Raw genomic sequence first — 26,139 nt, 5'->3', positions numbered from 1 at the left:
AGTTAGTTAGTTAGTTAGTTAGTTAGTTAGTTAGTTAGTTAGTTAGTTAGTTAGTCAGTTAGTCAGTTAGTTAGTCAGTTAGTCAGTTAGTCAGTTAGTCAGTTTGTTTGTTTAGGGTTTTTTTTGTGTTGTTTTTATGTTTTGTTTTGTGTGTTTTTTTTTGGTTTGGTTTGGTTTGGTTTGGTTTGGATTTTTGTTTGTTTGTTTTGGGGGGGGGTTTCTTTTGGAAAAAAATGTTGTTTCAAAAAGATGTATTTTAAAAATAGCACAATAATGATAGAATCTAGTCATGAAAATAATATTGATAATGAGGAGGATAATAATGATGATAGCAGTTTATTTCAAAAACAGTAAAAGGTGAAAACATAAACAGTGAAAGAAATGGAATACGAAGAAAATCAGAAATAAAACTTGTTTATTGTGTTTCTGTACAACAACCAACTTCTCATCGGTTTATCCAGTCTGTTTGGTTTTTTACCGTAAACATGTTTCAATTTGCCTTTATTAGGTCAGCACCACAAGAAAAACGTAACCGAAACAGAAAGAAAAAAAAATTGAAAAAAAAGAAAGAAAAAAAAATAAGAAGACAAAAATAATAATAAATTTAAAAATTTTTAAAACACCACAACAAGAAAAAAGAGGAAAAAAGGCAAGCAAAAAACACAAACAGAAACAACGACAACAGCAAGCAACCAAAGGATAACCAAAAAATCAACAAGAAACAAACAATCGCCACTGTGAGCCACGAGCACGTTTTGGGATAAAAAAGGATGACCGACTCAGCCGACTGCGACTCGTTTGTGGTCGAAGGGAGGCAAACAAATGCCTGGCGAGGAGCAGCGACGACGAGCGCAATAGCGGCCCTTCACTTTTTTTCCACGAGGGTCGCCCCCCTTCCCGTAGACACGCAATAGGTGTGAGAGGGTGAAAATAGTGGCATTTTCCCTCGAAAACGTGAACCACAAAGGGTACGCAGTGAACACCGGCCCTAGGTGCAATGACGCAACCCAGCAAAACGGCTGGTCCAGACTGGGATCGAATTATCCAACGGCCGTGTTACGTGGAGCATGCTAATAGTGCGGGGCTGGTGAGAAAAGCAGTTGCAGCGCGCTGGTGAGGAAACTTCGCCCATTTCTCGGCATCGCTTCTCGGCCTTTTGGCTAAGATCAAAGTGTAGTATCTGTTCTTATCAGCTTAATATCTGATACGTGGCTTCCTAGCCACTACGATATTAAACTGATTTTTGGACACAGGCGAGATGCCCGGGGCTTGCTCCGCTCTCGCCACGGGTCGGCCCGGTATTGCAGTCCCTCCGGGAATGGCCCAATATAAGCAAACAATGTACGAATGGTTCTCCAAACAAACAGACAAACAAATCACACACAAGCGCAAATGTACACATGATGTAGATCTAGATGTACAACAATTGTCGCATGTGTAGCTGCCCGCTCGCTTCAGTGTGTTGTTTAGATCTAGTAAGCGCACGTGCGAAAACTGAGTAGAGCTCACTCAGCCTGTTCGCCTCACAATCGAGTGTGCTGTTTCCCCCTTTCAATTTCCATTTTACGCCGGGCAGTCAGAGCAAGCGGAGGTCGAGGAGATCAGAGGGACAAGAAAATGTGCCTGCTCCCTGTCACGATGTCAACGTTTCATTCATTCATTCTGTTTTCCAGTAGCAGCAAACAAACAGTAGCAGCAGCAGTAGCAGCAGTAGCAGCAGTAGCAGGTAAGATCGCGTTATTGTAATAGCCTCCCCTGGGGCCGCTTTTTCTTTATGTGGAAATAGCATTTAGAGTTGTGTCCCTTGTCGTAGCGGTGTTGAGATTTACGATTTCGCCTGCGTTGACTCAAAAAGCACTATTTTGTCCCACCGGGCGTGTCGCAGCAGCAGTTGTAAACTCACATCCTGCTTAAGACGTAAAGGACGTCGTGACAAATTACTTGCTATGATTTGGATAGTGATTGAATTGCGTAACATGGAGATGAAACCAAGATCACTACGAGAACGCAGGCGGTGCAGGATTGCAAATGAAGACACGTAGCAAACCATACTTACCTGGCACGGGAGGCACCATGATCACGACGGCGGTCCTCCCAGGGCGAGGCCTTTCCATTGCACTCCGGTTTGGCTGACCCCTGCGATCACCTCAAATGCGGGTGACTCGAGTGCGTAATTTTTACGTAGGGGGGACTGCGTTCGCGCTATCCCCTGTCATAATAACCATTCAATGAAAGTTCAGGAAAGGAAGTACAGCACACACAAACACACTTGTACAAGCACAACACGCAGAAACAAACACAGCTCACACAGACACACAAACACACAAACACGCAAACACAGCACACAGAAACAATAACAGAACGAGCCCGGTGGCCGTAGGCCAGATTCTAGATCTACTACTACTACTGTTTGTTCGTCGACAGCGTACTTGGGATCATTTCATTTGATCCCTTCTGATCGCCGTTTGATCTCAAGGACGGCGGTCGTTCTTCTAGCAACAGATTTCACACCTATGTGCCATGTCTCGGAGGTCCGCGATCTGAGCTGAGCGCACCCTTTGTTGGGAAATGAAAATTAAGGTAATGTTTCTTGACATTTTTATGCTTATTATCATCATTGTTAATTTTTTTATGCGTTTGTTGACGCACTTTGCAGTACAGTTTCCTTTGTCCCTCCCCCCAACACCTCGCCCGTGTCCATTTAGAGTCATGCCTTGGGTGTAGGTGTTGGTGGCGTGATGAAAGAAACTAGCCTTTCCGTGCCGGCAGCACACGACGCGGCGCACAGAAAATCACACCTCTGTCCGTTACGCAACTGTCCTGATCAGCCCTCCCGCTCCTGCCCTGCGGCGGGGTCATTTAATTTTGATTTTTTTCCCCACCCCTAAGAATAAATACTTTCTGCTTTGAGGATTAGCGGCGTTGCCTTAGGCTCTCTTTCAAAATAAATAGTAATGGATTGAAGAGAAGAAGGCCCTAGATGTAGCCTTGGCCCCAGCCCCAGGAGTAATGGTTTGTTTTGTTTGGGGTTTTTGGTTTTGTTTGTTAGTGGGTTTGTTTGTTTGTTTGTTTAGTTAGTTAGTTAGTTAGTTAGTTAGTTAGTTAGTTAGTTAGAGTTAGTTAGTTAGTTAGTTAGTTAGTCAGTTAGTCAGTTAGTTAGTCAGTTAGTCAGTTAGTCAGTTAGTCAGTTTGTTTGTTTAGGGTTTTTTTTGTGTTGTTTTTATGTTTTGTTTTGTGTGTTTTTTTTTGGTTTGGTTTGGTTTGGTTTGGATTTTTGTTTGTTTGTTTTGGGGGGGTTTCTTTTGGAAAAAAATGTTGTTTCAAAAAGATGTATTTTAAAAATAGCACAATAATGGTAGAATCTAGTCATGAAAATAATATTGATAATGAGGAGGATAATAATGATGATAGCAGTTTATTTCAAAAACAGTAAAAGGTGAAAACATAAACAGTGAAAGAAATGGAATACGAAGAAAATCAGAAATAAAACTTGTTTATTGTGTTTCTGTACAACAACCAACTTCTCATCGGTTTATCCAGTCTGTTTGGTTTTTTACCGTAAACATGTTTCAATTTGCCTTTATTAGGTCAGCACCACAAGAAAAACGTAACCGAAACAGAAAGAAAAAAAAATTGAAAAAAAAGAAAGAAAAAAAAATAAGAAGACAAAAATAATAATAAATTTAAAAATTTTTAAAACACCACAACAAGAAAAAAGAGGAAAAAAGGCAAGCAAAAAACACAAACAGAAACAACGACAACAGCAAGCAACCAAAGGATAACCAAAAAATCAACAAGAAACAAACAATCGCCACTGTGAGCCACGAGCACGTTTTGGGATAAAAAAGGATGACCGACTCAGCCGACTGCGACTCGTTTGTGGTCGAAGGGAGGCAAACAAATGCCTGGCGAGGAGCAGCGACGACGAGCGCAATAGCGGCCCTTCACTTTTTTTCCACGAGGGTCGCCCCCCTTCCCGTAGACACGCAATAGGTGTGAGAGGGTGAAAATAGTGGCATTTTCCCTCGAAAACGTGAACCACAAAGGGTACGCAGTGAACACCGGCCCTAGGTGCAATGACGCAACCCAGCAAAACGGCTGGTCCAGACTGGGATCGAATTATCCAACGGCCGTGTTACGTGGAGCATGCTAATAGTGCGGGGCTGGTGAGAAAAGCAGTTGCAGCGCGCTGGTGAGGAAACTTCGCCCATTTCTCGGCATCGCTTCTCGGCCTTTTGGCTAAGATCAAAGTGTAGTATCTGTTCTTATCAGCTTAATATCTGATACGTGGCTTCCTAGCCACTACGATATTAAACTGATTTTTGGACACAGGCGAGATGCCCGGGGCTTGCTCCGCTCTCGCCACGGGTCGGCCCGGTATTGCAGTCCCTCCGGGAATGGCCCAATATAAGCAAACAATGTACGAATGGTTCTCCAAACAAACAGACAAACAAATCACACACAAGCGCAAATGTACACATGATGTAGATCTAGATGTACAACAATTGTCGCATGTGTAGCTGCCCGCTCGCTTCAGTGTGTTGTTTAGATCTAGTAAGCGCACGTGCGAAAACTGAGTAGAGCTCACTCAGCCTGTTCGCCTCACAATCGAGTGTGCTGTTTCCCCCTTTCAATTTCCATTTTACGCCGGGCAGTCAGAGCAAGCGGAGGTCGAGGAGATCAGAGGGACAAGAAAATGTGCCTGCTCCCTGTCACGATGTCAACGTTTCATTCATTCATTCTGTTTTCCAGTAGCAGCAAACAAACAGTAGCAGCAGCAGTAGCAGCAGTAGCAGCAGTAGCAGGTAAGATCGCGTTATTGTAATAGCCTCCCCTGGGGCCGCTTTTTCTTTATGTGGAAATAGCATTTAGAGTTGTGTCCCTTGTCGTAGCGGTGTTGAGATTTACGTTTCGCCTGCGTTGACTCAAAAAGCACTATTTTGTCCCACCGGGCGTGTCGCAGCAGCAGTTGTAAACTCACATCCTGCTTAAGACGTAAAGGACGTCGTGACAAATTACTTGCTATGATTTGGATAGTGATTGAATTGCGTAACATGGAGATGAAACCAAGATCACTACGAGAACGCAGGCGGTGCAGGATTGCAAATGAAGACACGTAGCAAACCATACTTACCTGGCACGGGAGGCACCATGATCACGACGGCGGTCCTCCCAGGGCGAGGCCTCCATTGCACTCCGGTTTGGCTGACCCCTGCGATCACCTCAAATGCGGGTGACTCGAGTGCGTAATTTTTACGTAGGGGGGACTGCGTTCGCGCTATCCCCTGTCATAATAACCATTCAATGAAAGTTCAGGAAAGGAAGTACAGCACACACAAACACACTTGTACAAGCACAACACGCAGAAACAAACACAGCTCACACAGACACACAAACACACAAACACGCAAACACAGCACACAGAAACAATAACAGAACGAGCCCGGTGGCCGTAGGCCAGATTCTAGATCTACTACTACTACTGTTTGTTCGTCGACAGCGTACTTGGGATCATTTCATTTGATCCCTTCTGATCGCCGTTTGATCTCAAGGACGGCGGTCGTTCTTCTAGCAACAGATTTCACACCTATGTGCCATGTCTCGGAGGTCCGCGATCTGAGCTGAGCGCACCCTTTGTTGGGAAATGAAAATTAAGGTAATGTTTCTTGACATTTTTATGCTTATTATCATCATTGTTAATTTTTTTATGCGTTTGTTGACGCACTTTGCAGTACAGTTTCCTTTGTCCCTCCCCCCAACACCTCGCCCGTGTCCATTTAGAGTCATGCCTTGGGTGTAGGTGTTGGTGGCGTGATGAAAGAAACTAGCCTTTCCGTGCCGGCAGCACACGACGCGGCGCACAGAAAATCACACCTCTGTCCGTTACGCAACTGTCCTGATCAGCCCTCCCGCTCCTGCCCTGCGGCGGGGTCATTTAATTTTGATTTTTTTCCCCACCCCTAAGAATAAATACTTTCTGCTTTGAGGATTAGCGGCGTTGCCTTAGGCTCTCTTTCAAAATAAATAGTAATGGATTGAAGAGAAGAAGGCCCTAGATGTAGCCTTGGCCCCAGCCCCAGGAGTAATGGTTTGTTTTGTTTGGGGTTTTTGGTTTTGTTTGTTAGTGGGTTTGTTTGTTTGTTTGTTTAGTTAGTTAGTTAGTTAGTTAGTTAGTTAGTTAGTTAGTTAGAGTTAGTTAGTTAGTTAGTTAGTTAGTCAGTTAGTCAGTTAGTTAGTCAGTTAGTCAGTTAGTCAGTTAGTCAGTTTGTTTGTTTAGGGTTTTTTTTGTGTTGTTTTTATGTTTTGTTTTGTGTGTTTTTTTTTGGTTTGGTTTGGTTTGGTTTGGATTTTTGTTTGTTTGTTTTGGGGGGGGGTTTCTTTTGGAAAAAAATGTTGTTTCAAAAAGATGTATTTTAAAAATAGCACAATAATGGTAGAATCTAGTCATGAAAATAATATTGATAATGAGGAGGATAATAATGATGATAGCAGTTTATTTCAAAAACAGTAAAAGGTGAAAACATAAACAGTGAAAGAAATGGAATACGAAGAAAATCAGAAATAAAACTTGTTTATTGTGTTTCTGTACAACAACCAACTTCTCATCGGTTTATCCAGTCTGTTTGGTTTTTTACCGTAAACATGTTTCAATTTGCCTTTATTAGGTCAGCACCACAAGAAAAACGTAACCGAAACAGAAAGAAAAAAAAATTGAAAAAAAAGAAAGAAAAAAAAATAAGAAGACAAAAATAATAATAAATTTAAAAATTTTTAAAACACCACAACAAGAAAAAAGAGGAAAAAAGGCAAGCAAAAAACACAAACAGAAACAACGACAACAGCAAGCAACCAAAGGATAACCAAAAAATCAACAAGAAACAAACAATCGCCACTGTGAGCCACGAGCACGTTTTGGGATAAAAAAGGATGACCGACTCAGCCGACTGCGACTCGTTTGTGGTCGAAGGGAGGCAAACAAATGCCTGGCGAGGAGCAGCGACGACGAGCGCAATAGCGGCCCTTCACTTTTTTTCCACGAGGGTCGCCCCCCTTCCCGTAGACACGCAATAGGTGTGAGAGGGTGAAAATAGTGGCATTTTCCCTCGAAAACGTGAACCACAAAGGGTACGCAGTGAACACCGGCCCTAGGTGCAATGACGCAACCCAGCAAAACGGCTGGTCCAGACTGGGATCGAATTATCCAACGGCCGTGTTACGTGGAGCATGCTAATAGTGCGGGGCTGGTGAGAAAAGCAGTTGCAGCGCGCTGGTGAGGAAACTTCGCCCATTTCTCGGCATCGCTTCTCGGCCTTTTGGCTAAGATCAAAGTGTAGTATCTGTTCTTATCAGCTTAATATCTGATACGTGGCTTCCTAGCCACTACGATATTAAACTGATTTTTGGACACAGGCGAGATGCCCGGGGCTTGCTCCGCTCTCGCCACGGGTCGGCCCGGTATTGCAGTCCCTCCGGGAATGGCCCAATATAAGCAAACAATGTACGAATGGTTCTCCAAACAAACAGACAAACAAATCACACACAAGCGCAAATGTACACATGATGTAGATCTAGATGTACAACAATTGTCGCATGTGTAGCTGCCCGCTCGCTTCAGTGTGTTGTTTAGATCTAGTAAGCGCACGTGCGAAAACTGAGTAGAGCTCACTCAGCCTGTTCGCCTCACAATCGAGTGTGCTGTTTCCCCCTTTCAATTTCCATTTTACGCCGGGCAGTCAGAGCAAGCGGAGGTCGAGGAGATCAGAGGGACAAGAAAATGTGCCTGCTCCCTGTCACGATGTCAACGTTTCATTCATTCATTCTGTTTTCCAGTAGCAGCAAACAAACAGTAGCAGCAGCAGTAGCAGCAGTAGCAGCAGTAGCAGGTAAGATCGCGTTATTGTAATAGCCTCCCCTGGGGCCGCTTTTTCTTTATGTGGAAATAGCATTTAGAGTTGTGTCCCTTGTCGTAGCGGTGTTGAGATTTACGTTTCGCCTGCGTTGACTCAAAAAGCACTATTTTGTCCCACCGGGCGTGTCGCAGCAGCAGTTGTAAACTCACATCCTGCTTAAGACGTAAAGGACGTCGTGACAAATTACTTGCTATGATTTGGATAGTGATTGAATTGCGTAACATGGAGATGAAACCAAGATCACTACGAGAACGCAGGCGGTGCAGGATTGCAAATGAAGACACGTAGCAAACCATACTTACCTGGCACGGGAGGCACCATGATCACGACGGCGGTCCTCCCAGGGCGAGGCCTTTCCATTGCACTCCGGTTTGGCTGACCCCTGCGATCACCTCAAATGCGGGTGACTCGAGTGCGTAATTTTTACGTAGGGGGGACTGCGTTCGCGCTATCCCCTGTCATAATAACCATTCAATGAAAGTTCAGGAAAGGAAGTACAGCACACACAAACACACTTGTACAAGCACAACACGCAGAAACAAACACAGCTCACACAGACACACAAACACACAAACACGCAAACACAGCACACAGAAACAATAACAGAACGAGCCCGGTGGCCGTAGGCCAGATTCTAGATCTACTACTACTACTGTTTGTTCGTCGACAGCGTACTTGGGATCATTTCATTTGATCCCTTCTGATCGCCGTTTGATCTCAAGGACGGCGGTCGTTCTTCTAGCAACAGATTTCACACCTATGTGCCATGTCTCGGAGGTCCGCGATCTGAGCTGAGCGCACCCTTTGTTGGGAAATGAAAATTAAGGTAATGTTTCTTGACATTTTTATGCTTATTATCATCATTGTTAATTTTTTTATGCGTTTGTTGACGCACTTTGCAGTACAGTTTCCTTTGTCCCTCCCCCCAACACCTCGCCCGTGTCCATTTAGAGTCATGCCTTGGGTGTAGGTGTTGGTGGCGTGATGAAAGAAACTAGCCTTTCCGTGCCGGCAGCACACGACGCGGCGCACAGAAAATCACACCTCTGTCCGTTACGCAACTGTCCTGATCAGCCCTCCCGCTCCTGCCCTGCGGCGGGGTCATTTAATTTTGATTTTTTTCCCCACCCCTAAGAATAAATACTTTCTGCTTTGAGGATTAGCGGCGTTGCCTTAGGCTCTCTTTCAAAATAAATAGTAATGGATTGAAGAGAAGAAGGCCCTAGATGTAGCCTTGGCCCCAGCCCCAGGAGTAATGGTTTGTTTTGTTTGGGGTTTTTGGTTTTGTTTGTTAGTGGGTTTGTTTGTTTGTTTGTTTAGTTAGTTAGTTAGTTAGTTAGTTAGTTAGTTAGTTAGTTAGTTAGTTAGTTAGTCAGTTAGTCAGTTAGTTAGTCAGTTAGTCAGTTAGTCAGTTAGTCAGTTTGTTTGTTTAGGGTTTTTTTTGTGTTGTTTTTATGTTTTGTTTTGTGTGTTTTTTTTTGGTTTGGTTTGGTTTGGTTTGGTTTGGATTTTTGTTTGTTTGTTTTGGGGGGGGGTTTCTTTTGGAAAAAAATGTTGTTTCAAAAAGATGTATTTTAAAAATAGCACAATAATGATAGAATCTAGTCATGAAAATAATATTGATAATGAGGAGGATAATAATGATGATAGCAGTTTATTTCAAAAACAGTAAAAGGTGAAAACATAAACAGTGAAAGAAATGGAATACGAAGAAAATCAGAAATAAAACTTGTTTATTGTGTTTCTGTACAACAACCAACTTCTCATCGGTTTATCCAGTCTGTTTGGTTTTTTACCGTAAACATGTTTCAATTTGCCTTTATTAGGTCAGCACCACAAGAAAAACGTAACCGAAACAGAAAGAAAAAAAAATTGAAAAAAAAGAAAGAAAAAAAAATAAGAAGACAAAAATAATAATAAATTTAAAAATTTTTAAAACACCACAACAAGAAAAAAGAGGAAAAAAGGCAAGCAAAAAACACAAACAGAAACAACGACAACAGCAAGCAACCAAAGGATAACCAAAAAATCAACAAGAAACAAACAATCGCCACTGTGAGCCACGAGCACGTTTTGGGATAAAAAAGGATGACCGACTCAGCCGACTGCGACTCGTTTGTGGTCGAAGGGAGGCAAACAAATGCCTGGCGAGGAGCAGCGACGACGAGCGCAATAGCGGCCCTTCACTTTTTTTCCACGAGGGTCGCCCCCCTTCCCGTAGACACGCAATAGGTGTGAGAGGGTGAAAATAGTGGCATTTTCCCTCGAAAACGTGAACCACAAAGGGTACGCAGTGAACACCGGCCCTAGGTGCAATGACGCAACCCAGCAAAACGGCTGGTCCAGACTGGGATCGAATTATCCAACGGCCGTGTTACGTGGAGCATGCTAATAGTGCGGGGCTGGTGAGAAAAGCAGTTGCAGCGCGCTGGTGAGGAAACTTCGCCCATTTCTCGGCATCGCTTCTCGGCCTTTTGGCTAAGATCAAAGTGTAGTATCTGTTCTTATCAGCTTAATATCTGATACGTGGCTTCCTAGCCACTACGATATTAAACTGATTTTTGGACACAGGCGAGATGCCCGGGGCTTGCTCCGCTCTCGCCACGGGTCGGCCCGGTATTGCAGTCCCTCCGGGAATGGCCCAATATAAGCAAACAATGTACGAATGGTTCTCCAAACAAACAGACAAACAAATCACACACAAGCGCAAATGTACACATGATGTAGATCTAGATGTACAACAATTGTCGCATGTGTAGCTGCCCGCTCGCTTCAGTGTGTTGTTTAGATCTAGTAAGCGCACGTGCGAAAACTGAGTAGAGCTCACTCAGCCTGTTCGCCTCACAATCGAGTGTGCTGTTTCCCCCTTTCAATTTCCATTTTACGCCGGGCAGTCAGAGCAAGCGGAGGTCGAGGAGATCAGAGGGACAAGAAAATGTGCCTGCTCCCTGTCACGATGTCAACGTTTCATTCATTCATTCTGTTTTCCAGTAGCAGCAAACAAACAGTAGCAGCAGCAGTAGCAGCAGTAGCAGCAGTAGCAGGTAAGATCGCGTTATTGTAATAGCCTCCCCTGGGGCCGCTTTTTCTTTATGTGGAAATAGCATTTAGAGTTGTGTCCCTTGTCGTAGCGGTGTTGAGATTTACGATTTCGCCTGCGTTGACTCAAAAAGCACTATTTTGTCCCACCGGGCGTGTCGCAGCAGCAGTTGTAAACTCACATCCTGCTTAAGACGTAAAGGACGTCGTGACAAATTACTTGCTATGATTTGGATAGTGATTGAATTGCGTAACATGGAGATGAAACCAAGATCACTACGAGAACGCAGGCGGTGCAGGATTGCAAATGAAGACACGTAGCAAACCATACTTACCTGGCACGGGAGGCACCATGATCACGACGGCGGTCCTCCCAGGGCGAGGCCTTTCCATTGCACTCCGGTTTGGCTGACCCCTGCGATCACCTCAAATGCGGGTGACTCGAGTGCGTAATTTTTACGTAGGGGGGACTGCGTTCGCGCTATCCCCTGTCATAATAACCATTCAATGAAAGTTCAGGAAAGGAAGTACAGCACACACAAACACACTTGTACAAGCACAACACGCAGAAACAAACACAGCCCACACAGACACACAAACACACAAACACGCAAACACAGCACACAGAAACAATAACAGAACGAGCCCGGTGGCCGTAGGCCAGATTCTAGATCTACTACTACTACTGTTTGTTCGTCGACAGCGTACTTGGGATCATTTCATTTGATCCCTTCTGATCGCCGTTTGATCTCAAGGACGGCGGTCGTTCTTCTAGCAACAGATTTCACACCTATGTGCCATGTCTCGGAGGTCCGCGATCTGAGCTGAGCGCACCCTTTGTTGGGAAATGAAAATTAAGGTAATGTTTCTTGACATTTTTATGCTTATTATCATCATTGTTAATTTTTTTATGCGTTTGTTGACGCACTTTGCAGTACAGTTTCCTTTGTCCCTCCCCCCAACACCTCGCCCGTGTCCATTTAGAGTCATGCCTTGGGTGTAGGTGTTGGTGGCGTGATGAAAGAAACTAGCCTTTCCGTGCCGGCAGCACACGACGCGGCGCACAGAAAATCACACCTCTGTCCGTTACGCAACTGTCCTGATCAGCCCTCCCGCTCCTGCCCTGCGGCGGGGTCATTTAATTTTGATTTTTTTCCCCACCCCTAAGAATAAATACTTTCTGCTTTGAGGATTAGCGGCGTTGCCTTAGGCTCTCTTTCAAAATAAATAGTAATGGATTGAAGAGAAGAAGGCCCTAGATGTAGCCTTGGCCCCAGCCCCAGGAGTAATGGTTTGTTTTGTTTGGGGTTTTTGGTTTTGTTTGTTAGTGGGTTTGTTTGTTTGTTTGTTTAGTTAGTTAGTTAGTTAGTTAGTTAGTTAGTTAGTTAGTTAGAGTTAGTTAGTTAGTTAGTTAGTTAGTCAGTTAGTCAGTTAGTTAGTCAGTTAGTCAGTTAGTCAGTTAGTCAGTTTGTTTGTTTAGGGTTTTTTTTGTGTTGTTTTTATGTTTTGTTTTGTGTGTTTTTTTTTGGTTTGGTTTGGTTTGGTTTGGATTTTTGTTTGTTTGTTTTGGGGGGGTTTCTTTTGGAAAAAAATGTTGTTTCAAAAAGATGTATTTTAAAAATAGCACAATAATGGTAGAATCTAGTCATGAAAATAATATTGATAATGAGGAGGATAATAATGATGATAGCAGTTTATTTCAAAAACAGTAAAAGGTGAAAACATAAACAGTGAAAGAAATGGAATACGAAGAAAATCAGAAATAAAACTTGTTTATTGTGTTTCTGTACAACAACCAACTTCTCATCGGTTTATCCAGTCTGTTTGGTTTTTTACCGTAAACATGTTTCAATTTGCCTTTATTAGGTCAGCACCACAAGAAAAACGTAACCGAAACAGAAAGAAAAAAAAATTGAAAAAAAAGAAAGAAAAAAAAATAAGAAGACAAAAATAATAATAAATTTAAAAATTTTTAAAACACCACAACAAGAAAAAAGAGGAAAAAAGGCAAGCAAAAAACACAAACAGAAACAACGACAACAGCAAGCAACCAAAGGATAACCAAAAAATCAACAAGAAACAAACAATCGCCACTGTGAGCCACGAGCACGTTTTGGGATAAAAAAGGATGACCGACTCAGCCGACTGCGACTCGTTTGTGGTCGAAGGGAGGCAAACAAATGCCTGGCGAGGAGCAGCGACGACGAGCGCAATAGCGGCCCTTCACTTTTTTTCCACGAGGGTCGCCCCCCTTCCCGTAGACACGCAATAGGTGTGAGAGGGTGAAAATAGTGGCATTTTCCCTCGAAAACGTGAACCACAAAGGGTACGCAGTGAACACCGGCCCTAGGTGCAATGACGCAACCCAGCAAAACGGCTGGTCCAGACTGGGATCGAATTATCCAACGGCCGTGTTACGTGGAGCATGCTAATAGTGCGGGGCTGGTGAGAAAAGCAGTTGCAGCGCGCTGGTGAGGAAACTTCGCCCATTTCTCGGCATCGCTTCTCGGCCTTTTGGCTAAGATCAAAGTGTAGTATCTGTTCTTATCAGCTTAATATCTGATACGTGGCTTCCTAGCCACTACGATATTAAACTGATTTTTGGACACAGGCGAGATGCCCGGGGCTTGCTCCGCTCTCGCCACGGGTCGGCCCGGTATTGCAGTCCCTCCGGGAATGGCCCAATATAAGCAAACAATGTACGAATGGTTCTCCAAACAAACAGACAAACAAATCACACACAAGCGCAAATGTACACATGATGTAGATCTAGATGTACAACAATTGTCGCATGTGTAGCTGCCCGCTCGCTTCAGTGTGTTGTTTAGATCTAGTAAGCGCACGTGCGAAAACTGAGTAGAGCTCACTCAGCCTGTTCGCCTCACAATCGAGTGTGCTGTTTCCCCCTTTCAATTTCCATTTTACGCCGGGCAGTCAGAGCAAGCGGAGGTCGAGGAGATCAGAGGGACAAGAAAATGTGCCTGCTCCCTGTCACGATGTCAACGTTTCATTCATTCATTCTGTTTTCCAGTAGCAGCAAACAAACAGTAGCAGCAGCAGTAGCAGCAGTAGCAGCAGTAGCAGGTAAGATCGCGTTATTGTAATAGCCTCCCCTGGGGCCGCTTTTTCTTTATGTGGAAATAGCATTTAGAGTTGTGTCCCTTGTCGTAGCGGTGTTGAGATTTACGTTTCGCCTGCGTTGACTCAAAAAGCACTATTTTGTCCCACCGGGCGTGTCGCAGCAGCAGTTGTAAACTCACATCCTGCTTAAGACGTAAAGGACGTCGTGACAAATTACTTGCTATGATTTGGATAGTGATTGAATTGCGTAACATGGAGATGAAACCAAGATCACTACGAGAACGCAGGCGGTGCAGGATTGCAAATGAAGACACGTAGCAAACCATACTTACCTGGCACGGGAGGCACCATGATCACGACGGCGGTCCTCCCAGGGCGAGGCCTTTCCATTGCACTCCGGTTTGGCTGACCCCTGCGATCACCTCAAATGCGGGTGACTCGAGTGCGTAATTTTTACGTAGGGGGGACTGCGTTCGCGCTATCCCCTGTCATAATAACCATTCAATGAAAGTTCAGGAAAGGAAGTACAGCACACACAAACACACTTGTACAAGCACAACACGCAGAAACAAACACAGCTCACACAGACACACAAACACACAAACACGCAAACACAGCACACAGAAACAATAACAGAACGAGCCCGGTGGCCGTAGGCCAGATTCTAGATCTACTACTACTACTGTTTGTTCGTCGACAGCGTACTTGGGATCATTTCATTTGATCCCTTCTGATCGCCGTTTGATCTCAAGGACGGCGGTCGTTCTTCTAGCAACAGATTTCACACCTATGTGCCATGTCTCGGAGGTCCGCGATCTGAGCTGAGCGCACCCTTTGTTGGGAAATGAAAATTAAGGTAATGTTTCTTGACATTTTTATGCTTATTATCATCATTGTTAATTTTTTTATGCGTTTGTTGACGCACTTTGCAGTACAGTTTCCTTTGTCCCTCCCCCCAACACCTCGCCCGTGTCCATTTAGAGTCATGCCTTGGGTGTAGGTGTTGGTGGCGTGATGAAAGAAACTAGCCTTTCCGTGCCGGCAGCACACGACGCGGCGCACAGAAAATCACACCTCTGTCCGTTACGCAACTGTCCTGATCAGCCCTCCCGCTCCTGCCCTGCGGCGGGGTCATTTAATTTTGATTTTTTTCCCCACCCCTAAGAATAAATACTTTCTGCTTTGAGGATTAGCGGCGTTGCCTTAGGCTCTCTTTCAAAATAAATAGTAATGGATTGAAGAGAAGAAGGCCCTAGATGTAGCCTTGGCCCCAGCCCCAGGAGTAATGGTTTGTTTTGTTTGGGGTTTTTGGTTTTGTTTGTTAGTGGGTTTGTTTGTTTGTTTGTTTAGTTAGTTAGTTAGTTAGTTAGTTAGTTAGTTAGTTAGTTAGAGTTAGTTAGTTAGTTAGTTAGTTAGTCAGTTAGTCAGTTAGTTAGTCAGTTAGTCAGTTAGTCAGTTAGTCAGTTTGTTTGTTTAGGGTTTTTTTTGTGTTGTTTTTATGTTTTGTTTTGTGTGTTTTTTTTTGGTTTGGTTTGGTTTGGTTTGGATTTTTGTTTGTTTGGTTTGGGGGGGTTTCTTTTGGAAAAAAATGTTGTTTCAAAAAGATGTATTTTAAAAATAGCACAATAATGGTAGAATCTAGTCATGAAAATAATATTGATAATGAGGAGGATAATAATGATGATAGCAGTTTATTTCAAAAACAGTAAAAGGTGAAAACATAAACAGTGAAAGAAATGGAATACGAAGAAAATCAGAAATAAAACTTGTTTATTGTGTTTCTGTACAACAACCAACTTCTCATCGGTTTATCCAGTCTGTTTGGTTTTTTACCGTAAACATGTTTCAATTTGCCTTTATTAGGTCAGCACCACAAGAAAAACGTAACCGAAACAGAAAGAAAAAAAAATTGAAAAAAAAGAAAGAAAAAAAAATAAGAAGACAAAAATAATAATAAATTAAAAAATTTTTAAAACACCACAACAAGAAAAAAGAGGAAAAAAGGCAAGCAAAAAACACAAACAGAAACAACGACAACAGCAAGCAACCAAAGGATAACCAAAAAATCAACAAGAAACAAACAATCGCCACTGTGAGCCACGAGCACGTTTTGGGATAAAAAAGGATGACCGACTCAGCCGACTGCGACTCGTTTGTGGTCGAAGGGAGGCAAACAAATGCCTGGCGAGGAGCAGCGACGACGAGCGCAATAGCGGCCCTTCACTTTTTTTCCACGAGGGTCGCCCCCCTTCCCGTAGACACGCAATAGGTGTGAGAGGGTGAAAATAGTGGCATTTTCCCTCGAAAACGTGAACCACAAAGGGTACGCAGTGAACACCGGCCCTAGGTGCAATGACGCAACCCAGCAAAACGGCTGGTCCAGACTGGGATCGAATTATCCAACGGCCGTGTTACGTGGAGCATGCTAATAGTGCGGGGCTGGTGAGAAAAGCAGTTGCAGCGCGCTGGTGAGGAAACTTCGCCCATTTCTCGGCATCGCTTCTCGGCCTTTTGGCTAAGATCAAAGTGTAGTATCTGTTCTTATCAGCTTAATATCTGATACGTGGCTTCCTAGCCACTACGATATTAAACTGATTTTTGGACACAGGCGAGATGCCCGGGGCTTGCTCCGCTCTCGCCACGGGTCGGCCCGGTATTGCAGTCCCTCCGGGAATGGCCCAATATAAGCAAACAATGTACGAATGGTTCTCCAAACAAACAGACAAACAAATCACACACAAGCGCAAATGTACACATGATGTAGATCTAGATGTACAACAATTGTCGCATGTGTAGCTGCCCGCTCGCTTCAGTGTGTTGTTTAGATCTAGTAAGCGCACGTGCGAAAACTGAGTAGAGCTCACTCAGCCTGTTCGCCTCACAATCGAGTGTGCTGTTTCCCCCTTTCAATTTCCATTTTACGCCGGGCAGTCAGAGCAAGCGGAGGTCGAGGAGATCAGAGGGACAAGAAAATGTGCCTGCTCCCTGTCACGATGTCAACGTTTCATTCATTCATTCTGTTTTCCAGTAGCAGCAAACAAACAGTAGCAGCAGCAGTAGCAGCAGTAGCAGCAGTAGCAGGTAAGATCGCGTTATTGTAATAGCCTCCCCTGGGGCCGCTTTTTCTTTATGTGGAAATAGCATTTAGAGTTGTGTCCCTTGTCGTAGCGGTGTTGAGATTTACGATTTCGCCTGCGTTGACTCAAAAAGCACTATTTTGTCCCACCGGGCGTGTCGCAGCAGCAGTTGTAAACTCACATCCTGCTTAAGACGTAAAGGACGTCGTGACAAATTACTTGCTATGATTTGGATAGTGATTGAATTGCGTAACATGGAGATGAAACCAAGATCACTACGAGAACGCAGGCGGTGCAGGATTGCAAATGAAGACACGTAGCAAACCATACTTACCTGGCACGGGAGGCACCATGATCACGACGGCGGTCCTCCCAGGGCGAGGCCTTTCCATTGCACTCCGGTTTGGCTGACCCCTGCGATCACCTCAAATGCGGGTGACTCGAGTGCGTAATTTTTACGTAGGGGGGACTGCGTTCGCGCTATCCCCTGTCATAATAACCATTCAATGAAAGTTCAGGAAAGGAAGTACAGCACACACAAACACACTTGTACAAGCACAACACGCAGAAACAAACACAGCTCACACAGACACACAAACACACAAACACGCAAACACAGCACACAGAAACAATAACAGAACGAGCCCGGTGGCCGTAGGCCAGATTCTAGATCTACTACTACTACTGTTTGTTCGTCGACAGCGTACTTGGGATCATTTCATTTGATCCCTTCTGATCGCCGTTTGATCTCAAGGACGGCGGTCGTTCTTCTAGCAACAGATTTCACACCTATGTGCCATGTCTCGGAGGTCCGCGATCTGAGCTGAGCGCACCCTTTGTTGGGAAATGAAAATTAAGGTAATGTTTCTTGACATTTTTATGCTTATTATCATCATTGTTAATTTTTTTATGCGTTTGTTGACGCACTTTGCAGTACAGTTTCCTTTGTCCCTCCCCCCAACACCTCGCCCGTGTCCATTTAGAGTCATGCCTTGGGTGTAGGTGTTGGTGGCGTGATGAAAGAAACTAGCCTTTCCGTGCCGGCAGCACACGACGCGGCGCACAGAAAATCACACCTCTGTCCGTTACGCAACTGTCCTGATCAGCCCTCCCGCTCCTGCCCTGCGGCGGGGTCATTTAATTTTGATTTTTTTCCCCACCCCTAAGAATAAATACTTTCTGCTTTGAGGATTAGCGGCGTTGCCTTAGGCTCTCTTTCAAAATAAATAGTAATGGATTGAAGAGAAGAAGGCCCTAGATGTAGCCTTGGCCCCAGCCCCAGGAGTAATGGTTTGTTTTGTTTGGGGTTTTTGGTTTTGTTTGTTAGTGGGTTTGTTTGTTTGTTTGTTTAGTTAGTTAGTTAGTTAGTTAGTTAGTTAGTTAGTTAGTTAGAGTTAGTTAGTTAGTTAGTTAGTTAGTCAGTTAGTCAGTTAGTTAGTCAGTTAGTCAGTTAGTCAGTTAGTCAGTTTGTTTGTTTAGGGTTTTTTTTGTGTTGTTTTTATGTTTTGTTTTGTGTGTTTTTTTTTGGTTTGGTTTGGTTTGGTTTGGTTTGGATTTTTGTTTGTTTGTTTTGGGGGGGGGTTTCTTTTGGAAAAAAATGTTGTTTCAAAAAGATGTATTTTAAAAATAGCACAATAATGGTAGAATCTAGTCATGAAAATAATATTGATAATGAGGAGGATAATAATGATGATAGCAGTTTATTTCAAAAACAGTAAAAGGTGAAAACATAAACAGTGAAAGAAATGGAATACGAAGAAAATCAGAAATAAAACTTGTTTATTGTGTTTCTGTACAACAACCAACTTCTCATCGGTTTATCCAGTCTGTTTGGTTTTTTACCGTAAACATGTTTCAATTTGCCTTTATTAGGTCAGCACCACAAGAAAAACGTAACCGAAACAGAAAGAAAAAAAAATTGAAAAAAAAGAAAGAAAAAAAAATAAGAAGACAAAAATAATAATAAATTAAAAAATTTTTAAAACACCACAACAAGAAAAAAGAGGAAAAAAGGCAAGCAAAAAACACAAACAGAAACAACGACAACAGCAAGCAACCAAAGGATAACCAAAAAATCAACAAGAAACAAACAATCGCCACTGTGAGCCACGAGCACGTTTTGGGATAAAAAAGGATGACCGACTCAGCCGACTGCGACTCGTTTGTGGTCGAAGGGAGGCAAACAAATGCCTGGCGAGGAGCAGCGACGACGAGCGCAATAGCGGCCCTTCACTTTTTTTCCACGAGGGTCGCCCCCCTTCCCGTAGACACGCAATAGGTGTGAGAGGGTGAAAATAGTGGCATTTTCCCTCGAAAACGTGAACCACAAAGGGTACGCAGTGAACACCGGCCCTAGGTGCAATGACGCAACCCAGCAAAACGGCTGGTCCAGACTGGGATCGAATTATCCAACGGCCGTGTTACGTGGAGCATGCTAATAGTGCGGGGCTGGTGAGAAAAGCAGTTGCAGCGCGCTGGTGAGGAAACTTCGCCCATTTCTCGGCATCGCTTCTCGGCCTTTTGGCTCCGATCAAAGGTAGTATCTGTTCTCCGCTACTCCTCCGGCCTTGTGCCCCCTGGTTTAGCGAGGCAGGTACTACCCGAGGCACTCCGGGGGACGGAGAAATCTGACCCCCTTTTCTATCGGGAGGACGGTTATCGTCCACTAATAAAAAAAAAAAAAAAAAGTATCTGTTCTTATCAGCTTAATATCTGATACGTGGCTTCCTAGCCACTACGATATTAAACTGATTTTTGGACACAGGCGAGATGCCCGGGGCTTGCTCCGCTCTCGCCACGGGCGAGATGCCCGGGGCTTGCTCCGCTCTCGCCACGGGTCGGCCCGGTATTGCAGTCCCTCCGGGAATGGCCCAATATAAGCAAACAATGTACGAATGGTTCTCCAAACAAACAGACAAACAAATCACACACAAGCGCAAATGTACACATGATGTAGATCTAGATGTACAACAATTGTCGCATGTGTAGCTGCCCGCTCGCTTCAGTGTGTTGTTTAGATCTAGTAAGCGCACGTGCGAAAACTGAGTAGAGCTCACTCAGCCTGTTCGCCTCACAATCGAGTGTGCTGTTTCCCCCTTTCAATTTCCATTTTACGCCGGGCAGTCAGAGCAAGCGGAGGTCGAGGAGATCAGAGGGACAAGAAAATGTGCCTGCTCCCTGTCACGATGTCAACGTTTCATTCATTCATTCTGTTTTCCAGTAGCAGCAAACAAACAGTAGCAGCAGCAGTAGCAGCAGTAGCAGCAGTAGCAGGTAAGATCGCGTTATTGTAATAGCCTCCCCTGGGGCCGCTTTTTCTTTATGTGGAAATAGCATTTAGAGTTGTGTCCCTTGTCGTAGCGGTGTTGAGATTTACGTTTCGCCTGCGTTGACTCAAAAAGCACTATTTTGTCCCACCGGGCGTGTCGCAGCAGCAGTTGTAAACTCACATCCTGCTTAAGACGTAAAGGACGTCGTGACAAATTACTTGCTATGATTTGGATAGTGATTGAATTGCGTAACATGGAGATGAAACCAAGATCACTACGAGAACGCAGGCGGTGCAGGATTGCAAATGAAGACACGTAGCAAACCATACTTACCTGGCACGGGAGGCACCATGATCACGACGGCGGTCCTCCCAGGGCGAGGCCTTTCCATTGCACTCCGGTTTGGCTGACCCCTGCGATCACCTCAAATGCGGGTGACTCGAGTGCGTAATTTTTACGTAGGGGGGACTGCGTTCGCGCTATCCCCTGTCATAATAACCATTCAATGAAAGTTCAGGAAAGGAAGTACAGCACACACAAACACACTTGTACAAGCACAACACGCAGAAACAAACACAGCTCACACAGACACACAAACACACAAACACGCAAACACAGCACACAGAAACAATAACAGAACGAGCCCGGTGGCCGTAGGCCAGATTCTAGATCTACTACTACTACTGTTTGTTCGTCGACAGCGTACTTGGGATCATTTCATTTGATCCCTTCTGATCGCCGTTTGATCTCAAGGACGGCGGTCGTTCTTCTAGCAACAGATTTCACACCTATGTGCCATGTCTCGGAGGTCCGCGATCTGAGCTGAGCGCACCCTTTGTTGGGAAATGAAAATTAAGGTAATGTTTCTTGACATTTTTATGCTTATTATCATCATTGTTAATTTTTTTATGCGTTTGTTGACGCACTTTGCAGTACAGTTTCCTTTGTCCCTCCCCCCAACACCTCGCCCGTGTCCATTTAGAGTCATGCCTTGGGTGTAGGTGTTGGTGGCGTGATGAAAGAAACTAGCCTTTCCGTGCCGGCAGCACACGACGCGGCGCACAGAAAATCACACCTCTGTCCGTTACGCAACTGTCCTGATCAGCCCTCCCGCTCCTGCCCTGCGGCGGGGTCATTTAATTTTGATTTTTTTCCCCACCCCTAAGAATAAATACTTTCTGCTTTGAGGATTAGCGGCGTTGCCTTAGGCTCTCTTTCAAAATAAATAGTAATGGATTGAAGAGAAGAAGGCCCTAGATGTAGCCTTGGCCCCAGCCCCAGGAGTAATGGTTTGTTTTGTTTGGGGTTTTTGGTTTTGTTTGTTAGTGGGTTTGTTTGTTTGTTTGTTTGTTTGTTTGTTTAGTTAGTTAGTTAGTTAGTTAGTTAGTTAGTTAGTTAGTTAGTTAGTTAGTTAGTTGGTTAGTTAGTCAGTTAGTCAGTTAGTCAGTTAGTCAGTTAGTCAGTTAGTCAGTTTGTTTGTTTAGGGGTTTTTTTGTGTTGTTTTTATGTTTTGTTTTGTGTGTTTTTTTTTGGTTTGGTTTGGTTTGGTTTGGTTTGGATTTTTGTTTGTTTGTTTTGGGGGGGTTTCTTTTGGAAAAAAATGTTGTTTCAAAAAGATGTATTTTAAAAATAGCACAATAATGGTAGAATCTAGTCATGAAAATAATATTGATAATGAGGAGGATAATAATGATGATAGCAGTTTATTTCAAAAACAGTAAAAGGTGAAAACATAAACAGTGAAAGAAATGGAATACGAAGAAAATCAGAAATAAAACTTGTTTATTGTGTTTCTGTACAACAACCAACTTCTCATCGGTTTATCCAGTCTGTTTGGTTTTTTACCGTAAACATGTTTCAATTTGCCTTTATTAGGTCAGCACCACAAGAAAAACGTAACCGAAACAGAAAGAAAAAAAAATTGAAAAAAAAGAAAGAAAAAAAAATAAGAAGACAAAAATAATAATAAATTTAAAAATTTTTAAAACACCACAACAAGAAAAAAGAGGAAAAAAGGCAAGCAAAAAACACAAACAGAAACAACGACAACAGCAAGCAACCAAAGGATAACCAAAAAATCAACAAGAAACAAACAATCGCCACTGTGAGCCACGAGCACGTTTTGGGATAAAAAAGGATGACCGACTCAGCCGACTGCGACTCGTTTGTGGTCGAAGGGAGGCAAACAAATGCCTGGCGAGGAGCAGCGACGACGAGCGCAATAGCGGCCCTTCACTTTTTTTCCACGAGGGTCGCCCCCCTTCCCGTAGACACGCAATAGGTGTGAGAGGGTGAAAATAGTGGCATTTTCCCTCGAAAACGTGAACCACAAAGGGTACGCAGTGAACACCGGCCCTAGGTGCAATGACGCAACCCAGCAAAACGGCTGGTCCAGACTGGGATCGAATTATCCAACGGCCGTGTTACGTGGAGCATGCTAATAGTGCGGGGCTGGTGAGAAAAGCAGTTGCAGCGCGCTGGTGAGGAAACTTCGCCCATTTCTCGGCATCGCTTCTCGGCCTTTTGGCTAAGATCAAAGTGTAGTATCTGTTCTTCACCACTCCCGAACGACGTTCGAGCTCAACTGACACCCCTGCACCGAGGAGGATTCGAAAAAAGGTATAACCCGTTTGTCTCGTCCCGGTGCAGGGCTCTGTCCCTCCACCATCACTCCGCCGTTTGGGAGAAGCCAGCCGAGAAGCGGTCCGACCGGACCGTGACAGCCCCTGACTGAGACCGACACCACCACCGCCACCACCACCACCACCATGCCGCATTTCACCGCCCTCAATTTCGACAACGGACCAACAAAACACCCCACTGGAACCCTCACCGTCACGCTCACGGGCCGATACTCTGGCAGCGTCCCCCCCGACACCATCATCCAGAAAATTCACAGCATTCACCCTACAGCGAAAATCAAAAAAATTTACAGACTACAAACATACTACACATACTACATCGAACCTCAAACAGACACCGACCTCAGCCCCCTACACCTGAAAACCTTCAGAGAAGTGGCGGAGGGGACTGACGCCCTCTGCCAGATGACGGCCTGTGAGCGTCGCAAGATCCACCTGCAGTGGGTCCCGGTGACCCTCACCGAAAACCACATAAAACAAATCGCCCAAACCTTTACCAGACCGGACACCCCTATTGACTTCCTCCCCAGGAGGTATGGCACCGACGACCGCCATATCCTCCTGGCGGAGGCGGACGAACAAGACATCCCCCACTACGTCAGAGTCTCGGGCTGCGGGCCGGACACTCTCTCCATATTGGTAACCATCCCCGGGCGCCGGATAGCGTGTATCCACTGCGCCCGGGACGACCACTACTCCTCAAAGTGTCCGGCCGGCAAGCCCGAGCAGACCAACGACGCCCCAACAACGACGACGACGATAACATACGCCGACCGCCTAAAAAACAACCCACGACAGCCCCACCAACCAACGACGAGACGTCCGCCGACTGACACCGCCACTGCCACCACCGCCGCCACCACCCCGGCCGTCGACACTCCAGCGCCCGCCCTCAACCCGACCGCCCCCACCACTCAGGCCGTCACCTCCTCCACCGCCGCACCCAGATCACCCGCCAAGACCCCAACGAAGACACAGACCCCAACGAAGACCCAGACCCCAACCAAGACTCCGACCAAGACCCCGACAAAAACCCTAAAACCACCACCACCACAAATACCCCTTGCCCCCCTCGAGAGCACGTTGACACCCCTCCCCATAAAAAACTGGGCCGACGAGACGGACAAAACACAAACGATAGAAAGCGACAGCGACAGTGAAGAAAGACCATTGACAATAGAGTTAGAAACAGACACGGAACAAGAAAAACAGGACAGACAGACGAAAAAAAAATCAAATCTACCTTTAAAAAGACAAAACTCCACCGACACAGCGACACAAAATCTTATTGACGCCAGAACAGAGAAGAAAAAAAGAACAGAAAAAAATACATCCAGACGGACAAACCCCTCCCCCAGACGACACTAACGATGACATCTCTTTTTCATTTACTAATATTATTTCCTCTCCTTTTTATTCTTATAGAACGCAGGATGGCAGGCTTGAGAGTGGTAACCCTGAATGCAAGAGGGATACGTGGTAAGTTGCCCCACCTTAAAACACTCATACACACACACACACCCGACTTTCTCTTCCTACAAGAAACAAACATCCGCGACAGGTACACAACACAAAAACTAACACAGGAGCTGGGCCTAGCAACGGGCGTGTTCGGCCTAGGCTCCTTCTGTCGCGGAACAGCGATCCTACAAACATCCGACAAATACACAATCACAGAACACACAGCGGACAACACAACAGGCCGCTACACAACGGCCACCGTCACGAACAACACAGATAGCTCTACATACACATTAGTCAACATATACGCGCCAGCACAGCCCCGCACACGAGCCGCATTCTACGACACACTAGCCACAACACTAGCCTCAACAAAACACAAACTCGTAATGGGGGGGGGATTTCAACACAACACTAGAAGACAGGGATATCGTGGGGACAGACATAGGAACAGACAGATCGGGGAGAATAGAACTACAAAACATCGTAGACACACACAGGTTAAAAGATAGCTACAGGGAAATACACAGAGACAACGCCACAAATCCAACACACCGACACACAACATTTAACAGAGCAGCTAGGCTAGACAGAATATACACCGACCAATCCCTCACAGTCACGCAGTGCACACACATAAACAACACACTCCAATTCACAGACCACAAAGCAGTTTTAGTAACAATAGGACCCGGCGTACACACACGCAAAAAACTATCGCCACACTGGAAATTTAACAACAGTTTATTGGAAGACGAAAACTTCATACAAGCAGCCACAAACACGATCACCCTATACACACAACCACTTCCCACCAACAACATATGCGAGTCCTGGGACATGATGAAAGATTCAATCAAAACCGTAAGCATCATCATGTCCAAACAAATAAACACACGCAGACGACAACGAGAACACTTACTAGAACAAACACTACAAACAGCAGAAGAACAAGGAACGCTGCAAGAACCACATAACTTAGAGTTACAAACAGAACTAGAGGAAATCCGACAACACAGATACAGGGGGGCACAGATACGTACAAGACTCACAACCGAACAACAACAACAAACACTAGACACCGACACACAACTATCAGACCTTCGGGACGCTCTCAACTTAATGAAAAAAAATACCTCCCCCGGCCCCGACGGCTTAACCGTGGAATTCTACCAAGCTTTCTTCCCCATTTTGGCCCCCCTCTTTATGAAAATGATAAATGAAAGCTTCGAGCAAGGCTCCCTGCCCGAGTCTCTAAATCTTTCGTACATATCCCTCATTCCCAAAGACTCGGGCTCCCCCCTAGACATGAAAAACTACCGACCCATATCCCTCCTAAACGTTGATTACAAAATTCTTTCTAAAACCCTCACCAACAAGTTGAGACCGTTCATGAAGGATCTGATACACACCGACCAAGCTAGCGCGGTACACAGCAGAACAATACAGGACCACAACCACACACTAAGAGACATCATAACATACGCCGAAGACAAGCAACTACACACATGCATACTATCACTTGACCAGACCAAGGCGTTCGACAGAGTTTCTCACCCTTTTCTAAACAAAATTTTAAAAGCCTGTAATTTCGGCCCTAATTTCCGTAAATGGATCAAAATTCTTTATAAAAACCCACACTCCGCAGTGTTAGTCAATC

The 26,139-nt window shown here is 44.8% G+C and overlaps 6 long non-coding RNA genes, 13 other non-coding genes and 2 pseudogenes across 19 annotated transcripts; all 21 read left to right on the top strand.

The window, feature by feature from the left end:
• Positions 1–165: 165 nt before the first annotated feature.
• Positions 166–3,062, top strand: LOC118478348. The gene is made up of 2 exons (XR_004858974.1): positions 166–1,726; positions 2,425–3,062. It is a non-coding gene; the product is annotated as an uncharacterized LOC118478348 (long non-coding RNA).
• On the top strand, positions 1,141–1,332 carry LOC118478363. Its single transcript, XR_004858990.1, has one exon. It is a non-coding gene; the product is annotated as a U2 spliceosomal RNA (small nuclear RNA).
• LOC118478353 lies at positions 2,049–2,212 on the top strand. The gene has a single exon (XR_004858981.1). It is a non-coding gene; the product is annotated as a U1 spliceosomal RNA (small nuclear RNA).
• A 275-nt stretch (positions 3,063–3,337) lies between the features above and the next one.
• LOC118478346 lies at positions 3,338–6,138 on the top strand. Its single transcript, XR_004858971.1, has 2 exons — positions 3,338–4,805; positions 5,501–6,138. It is a non-coding gene; the product is annotated as an uncharacterized LOC118478346 (long non-coding RNA).
• Positions 4,220–4,411, top strand: LOC118478360. Its single transcript, XR_004858988.1, has one exon. It is a non-coding gene; the product is annotated as a U2 spliceosomal RNA (small nuclear RNA).
• On the top strand, positions 5,127–5,288 carry LOC118478354. Its single transcript, XR_004858982.1, has one exon. It is a non-coding gene; the product is annotated as a U1 spliceosomal RNA (small nuclear RNA).
• A 281-nt stretch (positions 6,139–6,419) lies between the features above and the next one.
• Positions 6,420–9,218, top strand: LOC118478347. Its single transcript, XR_004858972.1, has 2 exons — positions 6,420–7,883; positions 8,581–9,218. It is a non-coding gene; the product is annotated as an uncharacterized LOC118478347 (long non-coding RNA).
• Positions 7,298–7,489, top strand: LOC118478359. The gene has a single exon (XR_004858987.1). It is a non-coding gene; the product is annotated as a U2 spliceosomal RNA (small nuclear RNA).
• On the top strand, positions 8,205–8,368 carry LOC118478352. The gene has a single exon (XR_004858980.1). It is a non-coding gene; the product is annotated as a U1 spliceosomal RNA (small nuclear RNA).
• Positions 9,219–9,393: 175 nt separating the features above from the next.
• On the top strand, positions 9,394–12,290 carry LOC118477187. Its single transcript, XR_004858975.1, has 2 exons — positions 9,394–10,954; positions 11,653–12,290. It is a non-coding gene; the product is annotated as an uncharacterized LOC118477187 (long non-coding RNA).
• On the top strand, positions 10,369–10,560 carry LOC118478358. Its single transcript, XR_004858986.1, has one exon. It is a non-coding gene; the product is annotated as a U2 spliceosomal RNA (small nuclear RNA).
• LOC118478351 lies at positions 11,277–11,440 on the top strand. The gene has a single exon (XR_004858979.1). It is a non-coding gene; the product is annotated as a U1 spliceosomal RNA (small nuclear RNA).
• Positions 12,291–12,565: 275 nt separating the features above from the next.
• LOC101861606 lies at positions 12,566–15,368 on the top strand. Its single transcript, XR_004858976.1, has 2 exons — positions 12,566–14,033; positions 14,731–15,368. It is a non-coding gene; the product is annotated as an uncharacterized LOC101861606 (long non-coding RNA).
• LOC118478357 lies at positions 13,448–13,639 on the top strand. Its single transcript, XR_004858985.1, has one exon. It is a non-coding gene; the product is annotated as a U2 spliceosomal RNA (small nuclear RNA).
• On the top strand, positions 14,355–14,518 carry LOC118478369. The gene has a single exon (XR_004858993.1). It is a non-coding gene; the product is annotated as a U1 spliceosomal RNA (small nuclear RNA).
• Positions 15,369–15,645: 277 nt separating the features above from the next.
• LOC118478349 lies at positions 15,646–18,447 on the top strand. The gene is made up of 2 exons (XR_004858977.1): positions 15,646–17,111; positions 17,810–18,447. It is a non-coding gene; the product is annotated as an uncharacterized LOC118478349 (long non-coding RNA).
• LOC118478356 lies at positions 16,526–16,717 on the top strand. The gene has a single exon (XR_004858984.1). It is a non-coding gene; the product is annotated as a U2 spliceosomal RNA (small nuclear RNA).
• Positions 17,434–17,597, top strand: LOC118478368. The gene has a single exon (XR_004858992.1). It is a non-coding gene; the product is annotated as a U1 spliceosomal RNA (small nuclear RNA).
• A 1,315-nt stretch (positions 18,448–19,762) lies between the features above and the next one.
• On the top strand, positions 19,763–19,986 carry LOC118478364 (annotated as a pseudogene).
• Positions 19,987–20,701: 715 nt separating this feature from the next.
• LOC118478367 lies at positions 20,702–20,865 on the top strand. Its single transcript, XR_004858991.1, has one exon. It is a non-coding gene; the product is annotated as a U1 spliceosomal RNA (small nuclear RNA).
• A 2,018-nt stretch (positions 20,866–22,883) lies between these two features.
• On the top strand, positions 22,884–23,007 carry LOC118478366 (annotated as a pseudogene).
• The last annotated feature ends 3,132 nt before the right edge of the window (positions 23,008–26,139 follow it).

Source organism: Aplysia californica, unplaced genomic scaffold (assembly GCF_000002075.1).
Source record: "Aplysia californica isolate F4 #8 unplaced genomic scaffold, AplCal3.0 scaffold00516, whole genome shotgun sequence".
NCBI lineage: Eukaryota > Metazoa > Mollusca > Gastropoda > Aplysiida > Aplysiidae > Aplysia > Aplysia californica.
The sequence above is the reverse complement of the archived record's forward strand: the minus strand, read 5'-3'. Positions and strand labels throughout refer to the sequence as shown.